Source organism: Scyliorhinus torazame, chromosome 10, assembly GCF_047496885.1.
Source record: "Scyliorhinus torazame isolate Kashiwa2021f chromosome 10, sScyTor2.1, whole genome shotgun sequence".
In the NCBI taxonomy this organism is placed as follows: domain Eukaryota; kingdom Metazoa; phylum Chordata; class Chondrichthyes; order Carcharhiniformes; family Scyliorhinidae; genus Scyliorhinus; species Scyliorhinus torazame.
In genome coordinates, this window is record NC_092716.1 from 102609754 (window position 1) to 102629348 (window position 19595).

At 44.7% G+C, this 19595-nt stretch overlaps 1 protein-coding gene across 1 annotated transcript in view; it reads left to right on the top strand.

The window, feature by feature from the left end:
• gins3 (GINS complex subunit 3) overlaps positions 1-17689 on the top strand; it is a 59107-nt gene extending 41418 nt beyond the window's left edge. The window contains exon 4 of the mRNA XM_072518532.1: positions 16927-17689. The gene's annotated coding sequence lies outside the window, so the exon portion shown is untranslated. The remainder of the gene's footprint in view (positions 1-16926) is intronic.
• The last annotated feature ends 1906 nt before the right edge of the window (positions 17690-19595 follow it).

A 19595-nucleotide genomic window follows, 5' to 3' on the forward strand; every position in this document is an offset into this window, starting at 1 on the left:
TCTCTTTAAGCCCTGCCCATTTAACTTCATTCTTGGCTACTCTTCATGCTGGGATGGGTCAGCGGTGACATTGACCTGGTATCTGCTTGATTAAAGAACCCGTATGATGTGGCGCAAAGGTTAATTGATGTTGACAACTATATTAAACTAACAATATAGAGCTCCATTTGGATAACAGCATATGTTATATAATCCATTTGCTGCAAGTACAAAATGTACTTTGTGTTGCTATGGTACTAGTCACATGATACTTTACATCTCGTATTATGTTGCTTTTTTCTGATATTGCCCTTTCACCTATGGCAGCAGTATTCATACTGCGGGACAGTGACCTCTTCTGGCCCACCTTCCCTTTATCTGCCTGTCACCATCTCACCCCTGAGGAGTTATTGCCCCATATGGCTTTGATTGTCTGTACACAGTTCCCTCCCTATGAGATGTTGCCAGATCTGGAAATCAACACTTTCCTTGCTGCTCAATGACAGAAGCTTGAAGAAATGCTTGGAAACAGCACTATTCCAGCATCTGCCAAGTAAGTGTAAGGAAATCATGCAAACCTACTGGAGTATTTTCTTCTCTGCCTATGTCATGACCTCTGGCCTGAATTTTACTGTGGCCATTTGGACCCTGACATTTGAGTGAAAAGCAGGTCCGTGGCTGGAATTTGCCAGCTGCAGAACAGGCTCGGTGCTTTTATTGCAGGTGGCCCTACCATGCATTTAAAGATAGGCTGCTGATGCTATGACACCAGGACAGGTGAACACTGCTGAGGCAAGACCTCGAGCCTCTGATGGGCAAGTTTAAACTTGTACAATTCAGGAGGACATGAGTTGAGGGGAAGCCCATCCTGGGAGTTTGCTCAAGTCATGGATGCTTTCCCTGGCTGCAGCCCCTATTCGGGTGATGGAGTCTCCTGCTGTGCCGCCTGGTCTGCTGCAGGGAAGTCCCCTTTGTTAAGCTGGAGTGAACTCCCCTCACCATGCTATTTGACGTGCTTACAGCTCTTTACAGAATAGATATAATACAGAAGGAGGCCGTTCAGCCCTTCATGCCTGTGCTGTTTTCTTGAGGGAGCAATTAACCTAGTGCCATTCCCTCGCCTTGAAGCCTGTACAGTCATCCTTTTTGGATAATCCAATTCCCTCTTCAATACCTGAATTGAACTTGCCTCTACCACAATAATGACATGAAAGAGATCCATTATTCCATGTTCGACAATGACACAGAGAATGAGAGAGTGAACAAAGGGTCCTTAATATGACCTTGTGTATCCCCTTGCGACTGCGCTTTATTTTCTTTGCCCCTCCACCCCACTGCAAAACTTCTGGCCTCTCTTTTTTCTTATTTTTCTCCCTTCTGTTTTACTTCTCTTTTTTACTTACTATGTATCTTCCTCTTTCCCCATACTACTTGCTCTATTTTGTTTTGTCTTTGTATTTTAATATTCCTCACGTTTTTGTTTTTGTCCACCACTATTTCTGTTCTTTCCTTTCTCACTTTAAATGTTGACTTTTGTTTCCTCTTGCTGTCTCCCTCATTGTGACCTGGATGATATTGAACAAACTAATTTTCTGGTTTGTGGTTGAGAGTCCCTGAGGGGCCCTAATAAATGCTCTTGTTTGTATAGAGTGGTCCATTCACACTGAGGTGCAGAAATGTTTGCTTCTACCGAATTAACTTTGACATGTTATTTTGTTTTAATGCAGAAAATTGACTTTGATCACGTGATTCCTTTCCAAACAAAGGTCACTTTGACTCCAGGACAAATACAAATATTCAGTATTTTTGATTTTCTGACTGACCTGATTTTCAATTCCTCACTGACATTCCATCAATATTAAAATTGATTTTCAGTTTTCTGGGGCCTTAGGACCCAAATAAGGGGGTAAAGTAGGCCAGATTATCTCCTTTTGCAGAACTCCCCTAGTCCCAACATGTATATAGCAACAGCTTTTATTTACACGGCACTTTTATATTTTCTTTAATAAATTAGAGTATCCAATTTTTTCCAATTAAGGGGCAATTTAGCGTGGCCAATCCACCTACCCTGCACATCTTTTTGGGTCATGGGGATGAGACCCACGCAGACACTGAGAGAACAAGGGGAGAATGTTCAAACCCCACACGGACAGTACACAGCATCTTTTAAAATAAAACAAATCCGTCTTCAGTGGCACTTCAAAAAAGCATTGCGAAACAAAGTTTAACACAGCCACATTAGGACAGGCGCTTGGCCTGAGAGATAAATGTTAACAAGCATCTTCAATGTTGTTTGCGTGAGTTTTGCCCCCACAACCCAAAGGTGTGCAGGATAGATAGATTGGCCAAGCTAAATTGCCGCTTAATTGGAAAAAATGAATTGGGCACTCTAAATTTTCTTTTTTAAAGGTATGAAAGAAGCATCTTCAAGGTGGTTAGGGAGGGAATGCCAGTGCTTGGAGCCAATTCGTAGCTGAAAACTGGGGCTTGTGGTTTTCCAAATTGCAGTTCATGCATTAACTTACAAAGCGATTTCACTTGTTCAGTGGAATTGCCTTAAATCTTAACATTTCTTTTTCACTGACGTTTGAGACATTGAGGGTTTTGATTTAATGCTTAAACATATAGATGGACTAGGAATCCAAAGTCAATCTGTATCAAATAGACCAGATGAAGTACAATGAAAATATGTGGATAATGAATGGGCACAGTTGCATAGAGCCCAACTACCAGGATTAAGCAGTGCAGGAAAGTAAAAGATACAAAGCAGTGACTCCCAATACACACCATCTTGGGTGCGAAGATGTCGAATGTTATACCACCCTCCTTATATGTTCCCAGTTATAATGTGAGACACTTTGTTACGGCAGTTCTTTAGCAGTATTCAGTAATGTTCTGTTTCAAGGAGGGCGATTCTTACTTCAAAGAACATGGGTGGGATTCTCCGTTGCGCCGGGAGCACACCCACACCCGCATGTTTCCTGGCAGCGTAGGGTGGCCACAGTAGAAAACCCCATTGGTAGGTGGTGGGAATGGAGAAACCCGCTGCCAGCGAGGGTGCACTGGCCAGGAAAACTAGGTTGGCAGACCAGAGACTCCAGGCCTGTGTTTTTGGCTAGCATTCTAATTAGCTATAGAATAATGAGGATGGGTGTCTGCAAAATATCTTGAAGATTTCAAAAAAAAATTCAAGTAACAGCAATCATAGGTAGGAATATATCTATTTCTTGTTCTGCTTTCAACCTTTTTGCTTAGTTATGGGAAATTTGGGGGGCAGAATGCATACATGTTCTTTTGAATCCAGATGTTGTGAAGCGCAGACTCAATAGGGATCAAAATGCAAAAACAAACTTTGTTAGGATCTGGAATGCACTGACTGAAGGGGTGGTGGGGGCAAATAGATTTGTGCTTTTAAAGGGAAATTTTATTTCTAAAAAGTTTTATGGGTCATGGAAAAAGGGCAGGGATGTGGGACTAGCTAAATTGTGCTAGCAGAGAGATGGCACAGACTTGTCTGAATGGTCCCTTTCTGTGCTATAACAGTTCTATGATTCTGTTTGAACATCTTCATTTGAAAATCAAGAACAGCACATTAATAATAGCAACATGTTTTCCAGAATTACTAATGCTAATTACTAATGTGTGATATTTGGGATGATCAAAGCACTAGGTTTTGAGCAGTGCCTTAAAAGGAGTAAAGAGAGGTGGAAAAGTTTGAGGAATTTCCAGTACTTAAAGCCTTGGTGGGTAATTCAAATCTGGGTTGCAAATGAGGCTAGAATTAGATGAGTGCAGAGATGATAGAGGGTTGAGGGGCTAGAGAAGATTTCAGAGATGGGGAACAGAGGGATTTGAAAACCGGATGAGAATGTTAAAATTCAGGCATTGCTCAACTGTGGTGGATGGAATTTGTGTGACTTACGGCATGGATTGAGATTTGGAAGACCTCAACTTTACAAAGAGTAGAACATGGGAGACTGGCCAGAAATGCAAGAATGTGGGAGACTGGCCAGGAATGCATTGAAATAGTCAAGTCTAGAGGTAATAAAGATATGGATGAGTGTTTCAGCAGCAAATGAACTAATGCAGGGATGGAGGCAAGTAATTAATGTTGTGCAGGCGGAATTATGCAGTCTCATAGACATTGCGGCTCATCTTGGGATAAAATATGACACCAAGGTCGTGAACAGCTTATTTCAGGTTCAGCTAGTTTCCAGCGAGAGGGATGCCAACAGTGGTTTTGCCTTCCCTACAATTAATTGGAAGAAGTTTCTACTCAAATCATTGCTGGATGTTGGACAAGCAGCCTGGCATCTTGGAGACAGTGGAGAGGTTGAGTGAAGTGAGGTAGAGTTGGGTGTCTACGGCATATGAGGAAACTAACATAGTGTTTTTGGATCAAGTTGCCAAGGATCAGCAGGTAGATGAGAAATAATGGAGCCAATGATAAATCCTTGGGACCATCAGGGTGGGAAGAGAAAGCCATTGCAATGGATTCTCTGGCTGTGGTTGGATAGATTAGATTTAGATCAGGTGAAATTAATCCAGCCAGCTGACAGCACGGTAGCACAGTCGTTAGCACTTGCTTCACAGCGCCAGGGCCCCGGTTAGATTCCCGGCTGGGTTACTGTGCGGAGTCTGCACGTTCTCCTTGTGTCTGCATGGGCTTCCTCCGCGTGCTCCAGTTTCCTTCCACTAGTCCCAAAAGATGTGCTGTTGGGTAATTTGGACATTCTGAATTCTCCCTCTGTATCCGAACAGGTGCTGGAATGTGGCGACTAGGGGCTTTTCACAGTAACGTTACTGTAATGTGAGCCTACTTGTGACAATTAAGATTATTACATTGCAGCAGTAGGGAAGCATTGGAAGGGTGATGTGGTTATCTGTCAACGATTGCAGACAGACGAAGAAGGATGAGGAGGAGGGATAGTTTATCGCAGTCACCCATTGTTTTGGGTCCATTAAAGATGATTCATCTGGAAGCAGCAGCAAAAGTGTCGTCTCTTCATCTTGCAATCTGTACACTGTGGAACCACGGTTTAATACCTAGATGTTGATTTGTGACAAAGAAAATGAATTGGTTCAGTATTTATCTCCGAAGGTTCAGTTAGATTTCCATAGTCCCTCCATTGAAAGGCATTTCTCCAAATGGATAGAGGAATAATCAACAAAGAAGTCACCTTAACAGCGCCGCTCCCGATAGCTCCGGGGAAATACTCAGGGAGTCCAGTAATAATAGCTTCATTGAGAATTTGGAGGCAGTTTCGCCAACACTTCGGGTTGGGGGGTAGGATCAAGGGAAATGCCAATTCGGGGGAACCAAAGATTTGTGCCAGGGAGGTGGGATGGAAATGGGAGGAGAAGGAGATTAAGACGCTAAAAAATGTGTTTCTTAGGGGTCGGTTTGCAGGACTCAAGGAACTGGAAGCGAAGTATGGGCTGGAGCAGGGGGAAATGTTTAGATACATGAAGGTTCGAGATTTTGCCAGAAAGGAAATCCAGAGCTTCCCAGAGGAACCGGCCTCCACATTGCTGGAGTAGGTGCTGACAACAGGGGGACTGGAGAAGGGGGTAGTCAGCAGTTTACAGAGCTATTTCGGAAGAGGATAAGGCACCACTGGAAGGGATCAAAGCAAAGTGGGAGGAAGAGTTGGGAGAGGTTATAGAGGAGGGGTTCTGGTGCGAGGTGCTCCGGAGAGTAAATGCTTCCACCTCGTGTGCGAGGTTGGGGCTGATACAGCTGAAGATGGTATACAGAGCACACCTCACGAGGGCGAGGATGAGCCGATTCTTTGAAGGAGTAGAAGATGGGGGGGGGGGGGGGCGTTAATCACGTTCATATGTTATGGTCCTGTCCAAAGCTAGAGGATTACTGGAAGGAGGTTTTTAGGGTAATTTCCAAGGTGGTGCAAGAGAAACTGGACCCGGGTCCCCGGAAGGCCATATTCGGGGTGTCGGACCAGCCAGGATTGGAAACGGGGGCGGAGGCAGATATCGTAGCCTTCGCCTCGTTGATCGCCCGAAGGTGGATCCTGTTGGGATGGAGAGCAGCCTCGCCACCCTGTGCCCTAGCGTGGTGGGGGGACCTGTTGGAATTCTCGAATCTTGAGAAGGTTAAATTTGAACTGAGGGGAAGGACGGAGGAGTTCTACAATTCATGGGCTTTATTCATTGTGCACTTTCAAAAACTGGATAACATCGAACATTAGTTCGGGAGAGTGAGGCTGTGTGTATGAATGGTGACGATGGGTGATCCCTGACTCCTTTTTGTCATTTGTTTATGTAAACATGCGGGCTAATGTTTGGGGTTTGGTGGGAGGGTGGGATCGTTATTGTTATGGGGATTGACATATTTGTTGCTGATTATTGTTTAAAGTACTTTGGAAACGTAGTCATCAATATAATGTAGGAATGGGCAATCAATTTGTGCACTGCAATTTCCCACAATTAGCAATGTATTCATGAGCAGATAATCTGTTTTAGTGAAGTTAGTTGAGGGATAAATATTGATCAGAATATTAGCGAAACCTCTTCTGAATACAGTAGTACCATGGTATCTTTTACATCCATCTGTGCAGACATGGGCCTCTGTTTAACATCTTGTCCAAAAGAAGGCGGCTCTGTTATTGTAGCACTGCAATATCTGGCTTGCTGAAGTGGAGGTACCTAGGATAGTCACTTTCTAATATGGCCGTATACAAAGAACAAAGAAATGTACAGCACAGGAACAGGCCCTTCGGCCCTCCAAGCCCGTGCCGACCATGTTGCCCGACTAAACTATAATCTTCTACACTTCCTGGGTCCGTATCCCTCTATTCCCATCCTATTCATGTATTTGTCAAGATGCCCCTTAAATGTCACTATCGTCCCTGCTTCCACCACCACCTCCGGTAGCGGGTTCCAGGCACCCACTACCCTCTGTAAAAAAAAACTTGCCTCGTACATCTACTCTAAACCTTGCCCCTCTCACCTTAAACCTATGCCCCCGAGTAATTGACCCCTCTACCCTGGGGAAAAGCCTCTGACTATCCACTCTGTCTATGCCCCTCATAATTTTGTAGACCTCTATCAGGTCGCCCCTCAACCTCCGTCGTTCCAGTGAGAATAAACCGAGTTTATTCAACCGCTCCTCATAGCTAATGCCCTCCATACCAGGCAACATTCTGGTAAATCTCTTCTGCACCCTCTCTAAAGCCTCCACATCCTTCTGGTAGTGTGGCGACCAGAATTGAACACTATACTCCAAGTATGGCCTAACTAAGGTTCTATACAGCTGCAACATGACTTGCCAATTCTTATACTCAATGCCCCGGCCAATGAAAGCAAGCATGCCGTATGTCTTCTTGACTACCTTCTCCACCTGTGTTGCCCCTTTCAGTGACCTGTGGACCTGTACACCTAGATCTCTCTGACTGTCAATACTTTTGTGGGTTCTACCATTCACTGTATATTCCCTACCTGCATTAGACCTTCCAAAATGCATTACCTCACATTTGTCCGGATTAAACTCCATCTGCCATCTCTCCCCCCAAGTCTCCAAACAATCTAAATCCTGCTGTATCCTCTTGACAGTCCTCATCGCTATCCGCAATTCCACTAACCTTTGTGTCGTCTGCAAACTTACTAATCAGACCAGTTACATTTTCCTCCAAATCATTTATATATACTACAAACAGCAAAGGTCCCAGCACTGATCCCTGCAGAACACCACTGGTCACAGCCCTCCAATTAGAAAAGCATCCTTCCATTGCTACTCTCTGCCTTCGATGACCTAGCCAGTTCTGTATCCACCTTGCCAGCTCACCCCTGATCCCGTGTGACTTCACCTTTTGTACTAGTCTACCATGAAGGACCTTGTCAAAGGCCTTACTGAAGTCCATATAGACAACATCCACTGCCCTACCTGCATCAATCATCTTTGTGACCTCCTCGAAAAACTCTATCAAGTTAGTGAGACACAACCTCCCCTTCACAAAACCATGCTGCCTCTCACTAATACGTCCATTTGCTTCCAAATGGGAGTAGATCCTGTCTCGAAGAACTCTCTCCAGTAATTTCCCTACCACTGAAGTAAGGCTCACCGGCCTGTAGTTCCCTGGATTATCCTTGCTACCCTTCTTAAACAGAGGAACAACATTGGCTATTCTCCAGTCCTCCGGGACATCACCTGAAGACAGTGAGGATCCAAAGATTTCTGTCAAAGCCTCAGCAATTTCCTCTCCAGCCTCCTTCAGAATTCTGGGGTAGATCCCATCAGGCCCTGTTGACTTATCTACCTTAATATTTTTTAAGACGCCCAACACCGGCTTTTTGGATCTCAATGTGACCCAGGCTATCTACACACCCTTCTTCAGACTCAACATCTACCAATTCCTTCTCTTTGGTGAATACTGATGCAAAGTATTCATTTAGTACCTCGCCCATTTCCTCTGGCTCCACACATGGATTCCCTTGCCTATCCTTCAGTGGGCCAACCCTTTCCCTGGCTACCCTCTTGCTTTTTATGTACGTGTAAAAAGCCTTGGGATTTTCCTTAACCCTATTTGCCAATGACTTTTTGTGACCCCTTCTAGCCCTCCTGACTCCTTGCTTAAGTTCCTTCCTACTTTCCTTATATTCCACACAGGCTTCGTCTGCTCCCAGCCTTTTAGCCTTGACAAATGCCTCCTTTTTCTTTTTGACGAGGCCTACAATATCTCTCGTTATCCAAGGTTCCCGAAAATTGCCGTATTTATCCTTCTTCCTCACGGGAACATGCCGGTCCTGAATTCCTTTCAACTGACACTTGAAAGCCTCCCACATGTCAGATGTTGATTTGCCCTCAAACATCCGCCCCCAATCTAGGTTCTTCAGTTCCCGCCTAATATTGTTATAATTAGCCTTCCCCCAATTTAGCACATTCACCCTAGGACCACTCTTATCCTTGTCCACCAGCACTTTAAAACTTACTGAATTGTGGTCATTGTTCCCGAAATGCTCCCCTACTGAAACTTCTACCACCTGGCCGGGCTCATTCCCCAATACCAGGTCCAGTACCGCCCCTTCCCTAGTTGGACTGTCTACATATTGTTTTAAGAAGCCCTCCTGGATGCTCCTTACAAACTCTGCCCCGTCTAAGCCCCTGGCACTAAGTGAGTCCCAGTCAATATTGGGGAAGTTGAAGTCTCCCATCGCCACAACCCTGTTTTTACTCTTTTCCAAAATCTGTCTACCTATCTGCTCCTCTATCTCCCGCTGGCTGTTGGGAGGCATTTAGTTAACCCCCAACATTGTGACTGCACCCTTCTTATTCCTGATCTCTACCCATATAGCCTCACTGCCCTCTGAGGTGTCCTCCCGTAGTACAGCTGTGATATCCTCCCTTACCAGTAGCGCAACTCAGCCACCCCTTTTACTTCCCCCTCTATCCCGCCTGAAACATCTAAATCCTGGAATGTTTAGCTGCCAATCCTGCCCTTCCCTCAACCAGGTCTCTGTAATGGCAACAATATCATAGTTCCAAGTACTAATCCAAGCTCTAAGTTCATCTGCCTTACCCGTAATACTTCTTGCATTAAAACATATGCACTTCAGGCCACCAGACCCGCTGTGTTCAGCAACTTCTCCCTGCCTGCTCTGCCTCAGAGCCACACTCCCTATTCCCTAGTTCTCCCTCAATGCTCTCACCTTCTGCCCTATTGCTCCCGTGCCCACACCCCTGCCATACTAGTTTAAACCCTCCCGTGTGACACTAGCAAACCTCGCGGCCAGGATATTCAGATGCAACCCGTCCTTATATAGGTCACACCTGCCCCGGAAGTGCTCCCAGTGGTCCAGATAACGGAAACCCTCCCTCCTACACCAGCTGTTTAGCTGCTCTATCTTCCTATTTCTAGCCTCACTGGCACGTGGCACAGGGAGTAATCCCGAGATTACAACCCTAGAGGTCCTGTCTTTTAACTTTCTGCCTAGCTCCCTGAACTCCTGCTGCAGGACCTCATGCCCCTTCCTGCCTATGTCGTTAGTACCAATATGTACAACGACATCTGCCTGTTTGCCCTCCCTCTTCAGGATGCCCTCTACCCGTTTAGAGACATCCTGGACCCTGGCACCAGGGAGGCAACACACCATCCTGGAGTCTCTTTCACGTCCACAGAAGCGCCTATCTGTGCCCCTGACTATAGAGTCCCCTATTACTATTGCTCTTCTGCGCTTTGACCCTCCCTTCTGAACATCAGAGCCAGCCGTGGTGCCACTGCTCTGGCTGCTGCTGTTTTCCCCTGATAGGCTATCCCCCCCGACAGTATCCAAAGGGGTATACCTGTTCGAGAGGGGGACAACCACAGGGGATTCCTGCACTGACTGCCTGCCCTTTCTGGTGGTCACCCATTTCTCTGCCTGCACCTTGGGTGTGACCACATTTATATAACTGCTATCTATGACGCTTTCCGCCACCTGCGTGCTCCTAAGTGCATCCAATTGCTGCTCCAACCGAACCATGCGGTCTGTGAGGAGCTCCAGTTGGGTGCACTTTCTGCAGATGAAGCCATCCGGGACGCTGGAAGCCTCCCGGACCTGCCACATCTCACAGTCCGAGCACTGCACCCCTCTAACTGACATTGCGTCAATTAATTAGTCAATTAAAGTTAAAACATTTTTTTAAAAGTTACTGTTAACTATCTGTTTCCTAGCACTAGATTTCCACTATAAATGTGAAAGCTAAATATAGTACTCTCCGATCTCTGGCTTAGATACCCCTCTAAATTATAATTAAGTAATTATGTTTAATTAGTTACCAATGCTTAATTTTTTTAATTTAGTGTAGATTCCCAACCAGCCACTCAGGTCACAGCTTTTCTGTGATGTCACTTCAGTCCCCCCCCTCCCCCCCAACACACACAATTTGAAAAGGTAATAAAAGTAAAAATGAGTAAAAATCACTTACTTACCTTCTGAGGGTCTCAGATCTTCTCAGGTTCTCTCCCTGCTGATTAAAAGTTACAGGCCAGAAGAAAGAGAGAGAACAAAACAGTAGGGAAAAAGCACCTTCTCCCACTCTTCACCGAATTACCTCACTGCACCAAATTACCAAGTTTCAAATTCTCACTCTGTCTGTGTCTCACTCACTCAGGCTGTGTCTCCTTGACCTGTTGTTGTTTCTCTTCCTGCACCTAGTGATGCACAAGGCAGACTTTCACCTGTTTCCATAAACAGGTCACTAGCCTGTTGCCAGTGGCTTATAGCTTTGAGGACACCACTTCAAATCAAGCTTGACTGATCAGGGGCCTCTCCCATTCTTACCACCTGCCATTGGCGTCTGTTGGAAAGATTTTGTCGGGTGATACCTGACTTGTTGACTGTGTTATAAATGCGCCTTTCAAGGCCATCAAGTGCTGGGGTGGGAAACAAACCCAGAGCTTCTGGCTTAAAGGCAGGGACATCACCCACTGCACCACAAGCCCTTATAAGAAACGTGAGGTCTAAATATGCAGATCTTGGAGTACTGATCATGCAGTAAAAGTACCTCGGCTGTCATTAAACCTGCATTCATGGTGCTTTCATTAGGTTCTTTACTTCATCTAAATGACCCTGTATGTTCAGAATTTTAAAGTGACACACAACCTCACCACTTTCTAAGGTCTGAGTTAAATGGCATCAGCAACCCAGAATAATGAAGTTAAAAATTGGCAGGGATGAAGAAAAAGGACCACACAAAACTGACCCATGTTGTACAATGTAATTAAATAGAATATTTCTTCATCAACAACTCAAACTACCACCTCCTACTTTCTGAATAGATCAGTTCACATTTGATCATCTTGTATGGATGCGTGACTTGCTGTGATGGGCAGTCTCCTGAAGTGATAGGATTCATTATGGAGCCTGGTTTAATTCCAACAGAAGTCCAGCAGAATGGCTTTGAAAAAGACCAAGACATAGATCTATTGGTTTCCAACCTAAGTTGAGAATGTATTTTTGGCCTATTGATTGACGTTCTGCTCCCTATAGGCAGCTTATATGAAAGGCAACAGGTTCAGTGACAGGAAGAGACACCAAGGTTTAGCAAGGGCACAGAAAGTACCAGTTTGAGGCCTTCACCATCCATCACTGAGTGACTCCCAATCAAACTGTCTGAGTCCTGCCTGACTGGGCCTGCAGAAGGTAGTGAGAGAACCAACATGATTGAACAACCTCATCCTCACCAATCCATTTGTCACAGATGCATCTGTCCATGACTTTTAATAAGGGTTTATTTTGGAGACAAAGTCCTCTGCAGTATCACAGTGCTCGATGGGATAGATTTAAAACTGATCTAACCGCTCAAAAGACCATAAGACATAGGAGCGGAAGTAAGGCCATTCGGCCCAACGAGTCCACTCCACATTCAATCATGGCTGATTTCAACTCCATTTACCCGCTCTCTCTCCATAGCCCTTAATTCCTCGAGAAATCAAGAATTTATCAACTTTTGGCTTAAAGACACTCAACGTCCTGGCCTCCACTGCCCTCTGTGGCAATGAATTCCACAGACCCACCACTCTCTGGCTGAAGAAATTTCTCCTCGTCTCTGTTCTAAAGTGACTCCCTTTTATTCTAAGGCTGTGCCCCCGGGTCCTAGTCTCCCCTGCTAATGGAAACAACTTCCCTACATCCACCCTATCTAAGCCATTCATTATCTTGTAAGTTTCTATTAGATCTCCCCTCAACCTCCTAAACTCCAATGAATATAATCCCAGGATCCTCACACGTTCATCGTATGTTAGGCCTACCATTCCTGGGATCATCCGTGTGAATCTCCGCTGGACCCGCTCCAGTGCCAGTATGTCCGTCCTGAGGTGTGGGGCCCAAAATTGCTCACAGTATTCTAAATGGGGCCTAACTAATGCTTTATAAAGCTTCACCAGGATGTACATCCCTGCTTTTATATTCCAAGCCTCTTGAGATAAATGACAACATTGCCTTTGCTTTCTTAATTACGGACTCAACCTGCAAGTTTACCTTTCGAGAATCCTGGACTAGGACTCCCAAGTCCCTTTGCACTTCAACATTATGAATTTTGTCACTGTTTAGAAAATAGTCCATGCCTCTATTCTTTTTTCCAAAGTGCAAGACCTCGCACTTGCCCAGGTTGAATTTCATCAGCCATTTCTTGGACCACTCTCCTAAACTGTCTAAATCTTTCTGCAGCCTCCCCACCTCCTCCATACTACCTGCCCCTCCACCTATCTTTGTATCATCGGCAAACTTAGCCAGAATGCCCCCAGTCCCATCATCTAGATCGTTAATATATAAAGAGAACAGCTGTGGCCCCAACACTGAACCCTGCGGGACACCACTCGTCACCGGTTGCCATTCCGAAAAAGAACCTTTTATCCCAACTCTCTGCCTTCTGCCTGACAGCCAATCGTCAATCCATGTTAGTACCTTGCCTCGAATACCATGGGCCCTTATTTCACTCAGCAGTCTCCCGTGAGGCACCTTATCAAAGGCCTTTTGGAAGTCAAGATAGATAACATCCATTGGCTCTCCTTGGTCTAACCTATTTGTTATCTCTTCAAAGAACTCTAACAGGTTTGTCAGGCACGACCTCCCCTTATTAAATCCATGCTGACTTGTCCTAATCCAACCCTGCACTTCCAAGAATTTAGAAATCTCATCCTTAACAATGGATTCTAGAATCTTGCCAACAACCGAGGTTAGGCTAATTGGCCTATAATTTTCCATCTTTTTCCTTGTTCCCTTCTTGAACAGGGGGTTACAACAGCAATTTTCCAATCCTCTGGGACTTTCCCTGACTCCAGTGACTTTTGAAAGATCATAACTAACGCCGCCTCTATTTCTTCAGCTATCTCCTTTAGTTCTCTAGGATGTAGCCCATCTGGGCCTGGAGATTTATCAATTTTTAGACCTCTTAGTTTCTCGAGCACTTTCTCCTTTGTGATGGCTACCATATTCAACTCTGCCCCCTGACTCTCCTGAATTGTTGGGATATTACTCATGTCTTCTACTGTGAAGACTGACGCAAAGTACTTATTTAGTTCCTCAGCTATTTCCTTGTCTCCCAGCACTAGATTACCAGCGTCATTTTGGACCGGCCCAATGTCTACTTTTACCTCCCGTTGGTTTTTAATTTGCCTCCCGTTTGTTACAATACAGCCTGTGACCATATTTTGCATATCCCTCACTCTACCATTACCATCAGGCCTAGGGAGATTCACTGATTCATTGTGGAGTGAAGGAGACCATTCAGAAGACCACCAGGTATATATAAAAATAAAGTACCATCCTGGTGATGCTACAACACATGATTATAAGCACGTTAAATTCAAAACTGGATGCTTTAGATTGAGCTAAGTAATCCCATACAAATGGATCGGATCAAAGTTTTGGGGTCCTGCCACATCCTGTCGTGAATAGTGGCAGACAATCAAATAATAAATGAAACAAATAGGCTTCACAAACATTCCTATCCTTAATGAAAGTGGAGTCCAGAACATTGCAAAGAACTATCTTCAGTCAAAGTGTTGTTCATAATCCAATTTGACCCCCTTGAAGTCACCAGATTCATAGATGAGTACAGTAGATGCAGCAAAGCTACAGGCTTGACAACATCCTGGTTTTAGTGCTGAAGGCTTCTGCTCTAGAAAAGAGTGGTGAGAGCTATGGTTAGTTCTAGTGCATCTATACCACTGCCATTTACCCACAAACACAGAAGATTTCCCAGTTATATCCTGTCCAGCAATTACTGTCACGTCAGTTCACTCTCAATTATCAGCAAAGTTATGGAAGGTGTCATTGACAGTATGATCAAGTAGCACTTATTCATCAATAGTTTCTCACCTGCTGCTCCGTTCAGAGCCAACCAGGACCAGTTGGCTCCTGACCTCATTACAGTCTTGGTCCAACTATCGATGAAGAGCTGAATTTGTGAGGTGAGTGTGATTGTCCTTATATCAAAGCAACATTTGACTGAGTGTGGTATCAAGGAGCATTAGCAAAATTGCTAATTTTGGGAATCCAGGCAAATCGCTCCACTGACTCAAGTCATACTGAGCAGAAAGCAAAATGATTGTGGATGTTGGAGACCAATTATCTCAGCTCAGAACATTGTTGCCTTTCAGCTGTCTCCATCATGATGTCAGATGTGAGGATGTTTGCTGATGATTGGATGGTGTTCAGTTCCAATCACAATTCCTCAGATAATAAATCAGTCCATGCCCACATGCAGCAAGAACTGACCAATATTCAGGTTTGTGCAGATAAATGCGAAGAAATATGCAAGCCACACAAAGCCCCGGCAATGACAATTGACAACAAGAGAGGCTAACCACCTTCCCTTGACAATTAATGGCAAATACCCTGCCACAAACATTTTGGGTTTACCATTGACCAGAAACTTAACTGGACCAGCTGCATGAATACTATAGCTGCGAGAAGAGGCCAGAGGTCCAACTCAATGTGTAACTCATCTTCTGACTCCAAAGCGTTTGTATCATTTAAAAGCATACGTCGGGCGTGATTGAATACCTTACATTCGCCAAGATGTGAACAGCTTTGTTAACATTCAAGAAATCATTAAGTACAAAGCAGCCCATATGATTGGCACTCCATCCACCACCTTGAACATTCACTCCCTCCACTACCAGCACACCACACCTGCAACGTGTAACTGACAAGACACACTACAGCAATTTGCCAAGGCTTCTTCCACAACTTATGGGCGGCACAGTGGTTAGTACTGTTGCTTCATAGCACCAAGGGCCTGTGTTCGATTCCCAACTTGGATCACTGTGTGGAGGCTGCACGTTCTCCCCGTGTCTGCGTGGGTTTCCTCCGGTTTCCTCCCACAAGTCCTGAAAGATGTGCTTGTTAATAATTTGGACATTCTAAATTCTCCCTCTGTGTACCCAAACAGGCGCCGGAATGTGGCGACGAGAGGCTTTTCACAGTGACTTCATTGCAGTGTTAATGTAAGCCTACTTGTGACACTAGTGAAGATTATTATTAATTATTCCAAACTCACAACCTTTACCACATAGAAGAACAAGGTGTGAGGCACATGGCAACGCCACTACCTGTAGGTTCCCCTCTAAGTAGCCTGACTTGGAAATATACTACTATTCCTTAAGCGTGGTTGGGTCAAAATCTTGGAATTTCCTACCTAATAGGACATTAACAGTGTGTCCCCAATCAGATTGAAGATTTCTTTAGAGGAACAGAGTCTAAACCATAAAGTGTAAGTTATATTTAATTCCGCACCAACCATGGACAGATACCGAAATGGAGACAAAGAAAGATAGGATTAAGAAAAATATTAAAGGGGCACAAAAAAATACTAGCCAATGTGGACACAATGAAGCCGTGGACTGGATTAACATTAAACAAGGCTATGGTAAATCCAGCAGGCAACCTGCCTGCTGCCTACTCACCTGCCCCTGTCAAAGACAATTATACCAGTGGCAGGGGTGCACCCAATGGCTTGCCTGCAGTTGGCCAATTGAGGCCCTTCTGTGGGCAATTAATTCCCAAAGGAAGGCCTCATCCTTCCACCACCAGAATTTAACCAGGAGCGGGAGAGACCAACATCGAACATCCAGCTGGTAGGTTCCTTTATTGGTTGGCAGGGAGGTCCTTCATCAATCGGCTCCCTCCCATTTCTTAAGGTCAAACCATCCGAAAGCCTCCCCTTGTCAGGAGACAGATAGTTTTAAATAATTTGTATTTGTGGGTGTTAGAAATGGAGTATAGCTTTAAGTAAGTTTAAGTTTGTTTTTCTGTATTAAAATGGGTTAAAACTTTTTTAGCTTTGTGTTAAACAAAGGCGTCTGTAGGGTTTGGTCACTTTAAACAGCGCCTTCATTGTAATTAAGGGTTTATGATATGAAAATAAACAGGAATTAAAGGAAAGCTAAGTTTTTGCACTGCAACTATGTGTCATTCTCAGTTAAAATTAACTTTTCATTTTAGTTTCAAGCTGGACCTAGGAGAAGCTGAACATCACAAGGGAGCAGATTTCCCAAAGGAACAAAAGAAAGTCCAGATGCCAGGGAGTTGGGGCAAAAAGTGTGTCTCCGGAAGACCGTTAAGTTAAAGGAACAAAGAACAGCAATTTGAACAAGGTCCTCTTGGGTGAAATTAAAGTAAAAAGCAGAAGAAAATGCTCCAAGTTAAACAGACAGCTGCAAGAGCCAGATTTTAAAGTGAGAAGTCTGACATCAACCTGTAATCAAAAGTTTGGTGACCTCTTAATACAGCCTGTGAAGCAGTAGTGTTCTGTTGGCGTAGCTGGGTACCTGAAAGATTGTGAGGACACTTGAATGCATGTGAAAATCCAAGAAGAAATTGAAATCCTGGAAGTAGATCTTTGGTGAAGGCATCATAGAGAAAGCGATGTCTGGGAGAGGATTCCAAGGTGTGTTTTTTTGAGAGTGGAGTTTGGAAACACTCATGTGAAAGTCACATTCCAGTGAGGCCAGTTGTCTTACAGTGTGATAAGTATCTGGGATGATTTGATGAAAAATCCACAAGTTATATTGGGTGGCAAGTGCTAGTTGGTTTCAGAGTGTGACGTGTTTGAACCCAGTTAGCTATTGGTTTACATGGACTGTGTACTTACTGAAAACGTTAGAGAATAAGATACCATTTGTAACTTGATATAGGTGGGATAAAGGAGTAGTGTATTGTCCTTCATCTTTTCATGTCTTATTCTTTCATTAAAAGTTCATCAGCACTCATGTGTCTCTGATCATTCACGTTTCTAAAAAATAAAATTCACAATCTATCTTTAGGGCGGCACGTTTGTACAGTTGCCTCACAGCTCCAGGGTCACAGGTTCGATTCCCGGCTTGGGTCACTGTCTGTGAGGAGTCTGCATGTTCTGCCCATGTGTGCGTGGGTTTCCTCCGGGTGTTCCGGTTTCCTCACACTATCCAAAGATATGCAGGTTAGGTGGATTGGCCACACTAAATTGCCGTTAGTGTCCAAAAAAGGTTAGGTGGGGTTACAGGGTTGGGGTGGAGGTTTGGGCTTAGGTAGGGTGCTCTTTCCAAGGGCTGGTGCAGACTCGATGGGCCGAATGGCCTCCTTGTGCACTGTAGATTCTATGATTCTATCAAGCGAGGGTTCCACTCTGGGACCTGACCGTCCAATAGTAACATCAACTGGGATTGTAACACCTTCCCCTCTAGTCTTTCAGCCCTGCCCCCTTACAACCTTCCCCCGCCACCCTCACTGTGGCCAGCCAGCTTGGCACCAAGGACACCCCTAATACTCAGCTCACAAGAATCTGGTGCAGCTCCATTGATTCTCATTGCCTAAGTCCCGTATTGGCAGTGGCCATTTATCCCAGTGGTGCTGCTATCCTCTGATCACCCAACAGGTCTCTGAGGTGGGTCTTCCTTTTCCTGAGGAGCAGAAGTCCCATTTCCAGTCTATTAACCTGCAGTTGGCTGCCATTCGTTTCCTGTATCAACACACTTGCATTTTTCACTGGGAAGGACAGGGATGCCAGCTTCATGTTTGTGCTCCTTCTGAGTGTTACCTAAATGGCAGATGTGTGTGAGGTGAATGCCTGCTGTATTCCAATGGCACTCTCTTGGTATTGAGGTGCCCTTAATGTACACTGCTAAGTCCTGAGATGGAAGTGGCTGTATCTCTGGCACTGCTGCACTGGCAATATAACCTTCCTTCCTTTATTCCACATGTGTGGAAGGCCTGGAGGGACACATACATGTGCTACTACCATGAGTGCTGGCTAAGCTTGACCACTATTTGAAGGATTTGTCATTGAATTAATTACTATGACTTACACTTGCTTATCAGTAAAAATTCCTCAATCTGATAATATTCTTTATTAGTGTCACAAGTAGCTTACATTAACAGCAATGAAGTTACGGTGTAAAATCCCCTAGTCACCACACTCCGGAGCCTGTTCAGGTACTCTAAGGGAAAATTGATAGGGGACGTTTGCCCTGTTCACACATGTCCCAGATCCACCATAAAAAGTACCTCATTGTTTTGACTCCCTAATTACTGCAAATTGCAAGTATGAATGGCCAATGTTGTTCATTTGTCACAGACTGCAAAATCTGGGTCTTTCAGTCCCAGTGCTAAGGTTTTCTCTTCACACCTGGCCCCTCTTATGTAGCATATATTTTGATTGAAAGTGTTTGATATTGCTCATTTTAATTGATACTAATTATCTTTGGCCAACTAGGGAAGGGGCGGTACTGGACCTGGTATTGGGGAATGAGCCCGGCCAGGTGGTAGAAGTTTCAGTAGGGGAGCATTCCGGGAACAGTGGCCACAATTCAGTAAGTTTTAAACTGCTGGTGGACAAGGATAAGAGTGGTCCTAGGGTGAATGTGCTAAATTGGGGGAAGGCTAATTATAACAATATTAGGCGGGAACTGAAGAACCTAGATTGGGGACGGATGTTTGAGGGTAAATCAACATCTGACATGTGGGAGGCTTTCAAGTGTCAGTTGAAAGGAATTCAGGACCGGCATGTTCCTGTGAGGAAGAAGGATAAATACGGCAATTTTCGGGAACCTTGGATAACGAGAGATATTGTAGGCCTCGCCAAAAAGAAAAAGGAGGCATTTGTCAGGGCTAAAAGGCTGGGAACAGACAAAGTC